Genomic DNA, 6,773 nt, shown 5'->3' with positions numbered 1-6,773 from the left:
GGCAAGATTCACAAGTTGGAGTAGGCTTAGAGCCCACTAAGGATAGAATCCCCATTTTCTCTAGTTTTGCAATCCTATATTCTGCAACATGACATAACCTTAAGTGCCAAATATATTTTGAACTTGAGTTGGTTTTCACCATGGCATTGCATTCTTTTAGATCACTTGCATTCAATTTGTGTTTGTCATTATTATCCAAATAATAAAGACCATCATTCATATAACCCGAATCAACATATTTATTTCCAAAATAAATATTGCAAACATCATCTGTGAACTGAAATTCATAGCCATTTCTAGTCAAACTAGATATAGAAATGATGTTCTTAAAAGCATCAGGTACATATAAAATATTATCCAAACACAAAACTGTTAGTAGTATGCCCTAGAGCATATCATTTAGTATGTATCTTGTATATATTTTTATTAATAAAAGGCATTTCCACTTTTCCATTTACATAATATATTTATGTGTAATAGAAAAGGTCCATTGATATTTTGTTAGAAATATTATTCTTAAGTTGTTAAGAATATGAGTGACAATATTTCTAGCACAAAGCATCATAAATAGGTTCACAATCGAGGATACTTCATAATAAGGACATGACTTATCCAGAAAGATTGTATTCATGTTTGTTCCCAAGTTATTTATATGAGATATAAATAAGATGGAATGGTGAGTCTCATGCTATATAACAAACATGATAGGCACTTATAAATGATAAGTAGGCCGAACCAGTGACACTTATGACAAGCACATGGAGTTTACTCTTGTCAATGTTTTGTCATAAATCATATCAGTGCATATAATCTTTAGACCTGAGATAGCATAGTTATCTTGTATATAAGTAGTTTGAGTTTGATACTGCTTTCATACTTGTACTGTGTATGGGTATATGGGCATGTGTTGGCTCCTACTAGTTATATATGGAGGTAGGTGTTGATCAAGATGGAATCTGTTCGTCTAAGTAAATAGAGATAAAATCCTATGTTCATTTAATTGTTATTGATGTTTCAAGTTCCTGGCCAGGACAGATAGATTTATTCAGAAAAGAGTTTCTGATGAGAAAATCTTTTTAATCAAGAACTGGAATTAAAAGAGAACATAATATTCATAGCAAATGGAGTTTGACATAAACCATGACTCCAGCTTGAGTTGGGATTTTGTAACAGAGAGATTCTAGTGCATGGTAACATATGATTATAGGTTCATTTAAGGTAAACCTTATTACTAATTGGATGGCCATGGCATGCTATGCTAGGTGTTAACCATGGTCTATGAGGTTCATAAAATGATTTAGAGAAATCATTTATGGTAAGAAAGAGTTCTAATGATATTAAGAGTTGATATCATGTCTCATTGCCAATTAGTGATGAGCCTAGTAAGTCACACACATACACAAGTTATCACCTATTTAAATATGATTTAATTAATTAATTAAAGAGTTTAATTGATTAATTAAATAGGTTTGGTTTGTAATTAGATTGCAAAGTCCCTAGCATGACTTGAAACCAAATCTAGATTATTGGATGTATAATATAAGTTAAATTTATATTTAAAGTGTTTAAATATGAATTTAATTAATGAGAATTAATTAATAGAGATTAATTAATTAATTTATATTTGATATAAATTAATTAGAAGAAGAAATAATTATTTTGGGTTAAGAACTCAAAATTAAGACACAGGGGCATTTTGGTCATTTTGCAGTGTGACACGTGGCACCATGAGATGGTGACACATGGCATAACACATAAGCTTGCCAAATGTTTTTTTTTAATCATGTAAGATGATTAAAATCAAGGTTAAATATAGGTTTGACACTTGGCATAATGTGATTGGGTCACTTAAACCTAGAGCTAATCAAAGGGTGACATGTGGCAAGGGGTTAATGTGTTAACCTAGCTATTTAAGTATTGTTATGAGAAAATAAAACACAACCAGCAGCTACACTCCTTTGTCACGCCACTTTGAGGGTTTTTATCTCTTCTTCTTCATCTCTTATCAATTCAATGAGATTAGCCATCAATCTCTTGAATTAAGAACACTAGAAATTGTTTCTAGTGTCCTGTTTACATCTTTAATCTCTTAAAAGGCAGAACTTGATTTTCTAATTAATAGAAAAAGCTTTAGAAGCTCTTCAAGGGCTGTCATAGGTGTTCTTGGTGTGGACAAGCTAGAGGGACAACATTTGGTGTCCTGAAGACGAATCTCAAGGGCGCAGACACGCTGCAGTGCATAAAGAGGTTAGTGTAATCGTTCTTGATTTAATCTAGGGTTCTAAAATTAATCTGATTAATTTTAAAATCTTAAATGGCAAATACAGATCCAAAAACATATTAAAAAAGTTTTAATATGTTGTTTATCATTAAAATCAAATAGATAAAAATAAATCTTGCATGGTGCATGTGACCCTAGGCGAAATTTTTTTTAATTCAATGGTATAATCTTGTGTTTTTCACGCTTCCGTTCCTTCAATTGGTATCAGAGCCACTATATTTGCCATTTAAATTGTTGATTATATGATTTAATTGTGTGATTTGATCATGAGATGATTGATTCATTGCTGGTTGCAAAGCAAGTTGGCGGCACACTTGAAAAAACACCATCAATGGTGCGCATGGTTTGGCTTCCATGGGTGGTTTAAGGTTTGGCTTTTAATTCTGCAATTGTTGTATGATCTAAGGCCTATTCTTTGACTAATTAAAGTGTTTAATTAGTAGTTTTTATCACACAATTAAATTATGATTCAAATAAGAATTTTAAAAATTGTTTGAATGTGATTCAAATCCGAATTTTAAAAGTTGTTTGAATGTGATTCAAATCTGAATTTTTAAAGTTGTTTGAATCATATTTAAATCTGATTTTTTAAAATTGATTAAATAAAATTCAGATCTGATTTTTTAAAAAATGTTTGAATGTGATTCAAATCTGATTTTTTAAAAAATGTTTGAATGTGATTCAAATCTGAATTTTTGAAGTTGTTTGAATGTGATTCAAATCTGAATTTTTAAATTTGTTAGAATGAGATTCAAATATGAAATTTTAAATTTATTTGAATCATATTCAAATCTGGATTTTTAAGTTGAATATGAGATATTCAATTTAATTTAAGTATGTATGTTTTATTTAATTGTTAAATAGTGATATGCATGATGGATGATCATGGACTATAAAAGACCAATGTGATTGGATTTATTTCTTTTATGTTTCTTTGGGATTGTAAATTAATTAATTTATTTTAATTTATTTTGGGCATGTATTATTAAGTTTGTAATATTTTTGGTTTGTAATTTCATTTATTTAAGTTCTTGTAAATTCGCCTTGGTATGCCAAGGATTACTATGTAATATTGGATTGCAAGAAGTTCAAGGAGGTCAAGAGCATTGGTGGGACCAGTGGGAGGAATTCAAGATCAAGTGTTGATTATGTACTCCTTCAGCAACTCTTGTAAAATGAATGAATGAAATGCACCTAGGAATGCCCTGATTCAATTCTTGGTGGCTCAGAATTGAATCCCTTAGAAAGTCCATGATCATACCATACTTACTGCTTATCCTTGAATGCATGAGATGTATGGGAATGTATGAAATTATATGATATATGCATGCTAAATGGATAATGTGCAAAGTGAGACCTTAATAGTAAATAAAATGACCATAAAATCTTCCAAACAAATGATTAAGTTGGAAATGCTATAATTAAAGTAATTATAACATAGGCCCTCCATTAGGGCAATTATTTTAAGAAATTTTAAATAGTTGCATAAGATACAATTTATTTAAGAGATTTTCTTAAGAATAATTGTTAAGCATGAGATGTTGTAAATATGTAAATGGTTTAGTGGCCAATATTGGATGTACCTGAGGACATTAAAATTATTTGCATAATTACTGGCTCAATGGGATCAACTTAACTAATGCAAGATAAGTCAATAATGGATGTACCTGAGATTTTCAGCATTAGGGGCTAGGTAAAGGATTGAACCTCACATGAGATGTGATGGGCAAAGAGTTGCTCACTTATAGTTTATTGTAATTCCAATAATGGATGTACTTGAGGATGATCAATAGAATTATAAGAATTCAATCACCCACTAGAAATCCATCCAACTAGGATTTTCGTTTTCTACTTTGGAAGTGTAGGATTTGCTAAGTTAGTGGGAGGACCAATTTGATTAAAAGACCATAATCATTTTAGTTAATTACATGATACATTTACTAATTAATCTGGTTATTTTCTGTAGTTAATTTTCTGATAAAAATGAGCACAAAATAACCACCACCATCCAATATCCTTGCAAGCATACTTGATCACAATAGGTTGACAGGACCTAATCTGTCTGATTGGCTAAGAAATTTGAAACTTGTCCTGAACCTTGAACATATAGGATATGTTCTAGATTCAAATGTTCCTGGTCCCTTACCTCCAGAGGCCACACAAGAGGAACATGAAACTTTGGACAAGTGGAAGGAGCATGATATGAGAGCTAAGTATTACATGCTTGCTTCCATGAGTAATGAGTTACAGAAGCAACATGAGAACATGCAGAGTGCGAGTGAGATCCTCCTTCACCTACAAGAGTTGTATGGTGAGCATAGCAGGAATGCTAGGTATGAGATATCTGGACAGCTATTCCGTATGAGGAAGTCTGAGGGACAGAATGTTGGGGATCATGTCCACAAGATGATTCGGCTGATTGAGCAGTTGGAACATCTTGACTTCAACATGGATTTCCAACTACAGACGGATTTAATCCTTCAGTCCCTTCCTGAGTCTTTTGGGAATTTTGTGACAAATTTCCATATGACTAAACAGGAATGCACCTTAGCTGGTTTACTCAACATGCTGGTTATTGCCCAAAAGAATATGCCAGGCAATAAAGGAAAAGAGGTAGCTTTGGTTGCATCTTCTTCTGCTGGAAAGTCCAACAAGAAGAAGGGCAATAAGAAGAAGAAACCTCAGATTCCTGGTCCTTCTAAGAAAATAGCTAAACAGAAAAGGAAGACTAAAGCTGATGAAGGCAAAGGAAAGTGTTTCCATTGCCAATAGGAAAGTGTTTCCATTGCCGAAGAAAGTGTTTCCACGGCGGTATAGCAATCTAAATGAATGCAATGCCGTGGTGAAAACCAACTTAAGTTCAAAATATATTTGGCACTTAAGGTTATGTCATGTTGCAGAAGATAGGATTACAAAATTGGAGAAAATGGGGATTCTATCCTTATTGGACTCTGAGCCTACTCCAACTTGTGAATCTTGCCTTCAGGGCAAAATGACTAGATCACCCTTTGTTGGACAGGCTAAGAGTGAAAATATTTTGGATCAAATACATAGTGATGTATGTGGTCCATTTAAAGAAATGGCTAGAGGGGGCTTTCATTATTTTATTACCTTTACTGATGATAAATCAAGGTTTGGGTATTTGTATTTGATGAAATACAAACATGAATCTTTTGAAAAGTTCAAAGAATTTAAATCTGAAGTAGAAAATCAAATAGGAAAGAGTATTAAAGCTCTTCGATCAGACCGTGGAGGTGAATATTTGAGTACTAAATTTGATGAATACTTGAGAGAGCATGGCATTGTTTCTCAGCTGACTCCTCCAGGAATGCCACAGCTGAATAGTGAATCTGAAAGGAGAAATAGTACCCTATTGGATATGGTACGTAGTATGATGAGCTATACTGATTTGCCAATCTCCTTTTTGGGGATTTGCTTTAGAATCAGCTTTGTATATTCTGAATAGGATTCCATCAAAATCAGTTTCTTCCACACCTTATGAGATATGGCATGGAAGAAAACCAAGTCTTAAGCATGTTAAGATTTGGGGTTGTCCAGCTTATATCAAAAAGCTGAACACTGATAAATTGGAGACCAGATCAGAAAAAGGTCGATTTGTTGGATATCCAAAAGATAGTTTTGGATATTATTTTATTTGTCTACTTCACAAAAGGTTGTTATAAGTAGAGATGCCACATTTCTTGAATAAAAATTTGTCCAAGAAGGAGGCAAAGGAAGGCAAATAGAGTTAGAATTGGAGAATTCTGACCAACCAACAGATCAGATGGATATAGATCCATCTATTCAACCTATACCCGTTGATGAAACATCTACAGTTGTTCCTCGTAGAACAACCAGGGTATCTCACCCACCAGTGAGATATGGTTTTCTTCATGAAGAAGAACAAGAGTTGTCTACTCATGAAGAAGTAGATCATGGAGATGATCCACTTACCTATGAAGAAGCTATATCAGATATAGACTCTTCAAAATGGATTGATGCTATAAAATTCGAGATTGATTCCATGTATAAGAATCAAGTTTGGGATCTTGTTGACTCACCTGAAGGTATTATACCTATAGGGAACAAATGGGTTTTCAAGAAGAAAATTGGTTCTGATGGAAAGGTAGAGACCTATAAAGCAAGGCTAGTAGCGAAAGGGTTTCGCCAAAGGCAAGGAATCGACTATGAGGAGACTTTCTCACCTGTTGCCATGCTTAAATCAATTAGGATTTTATTAGCAATAGCTGCGTACTATGATTATGAGATTTGGTAGATGGATGTCAAAACAGTTTTTCTCAATGGATACATTGAAGAAAACATTTTCATGGAACAACCTAAGGGTTTTGAATCCCAAAATGGTTCCAAGGTATGCAAGCTAAAGCGATCCATTTATGGGTTGAAACAAGCTTCGAGGAGTTGGAACATCCATTTTGATGAAGCCATTAAATCCTTTGGTTTTATAAAAAATGAGGATGAGCCATGTGTATAT

The sequence above is a fragment of the Hevea brasiliensis genome, chromosome 8 (assembly GCF_030052815.1).
Source record: "Hevea brasiliensis isolate MT/VB/25A 57/8 chromosome 8, ASM3005281v1, whole genome shotgun sequence".
NCBI classification, from domain to species: domain Eukaryota; kingdom Viridiplantae; phylum Streptophyta; class Magnoliopsida; order Malpighiales; family Euphorbiaceae; genus Hevea; species Hevea brasiliensis.
The sequence above is the reverse complement of the archived record's forward strand: the minus strand, read 5'-3'. Positions refer to the sequence as shown.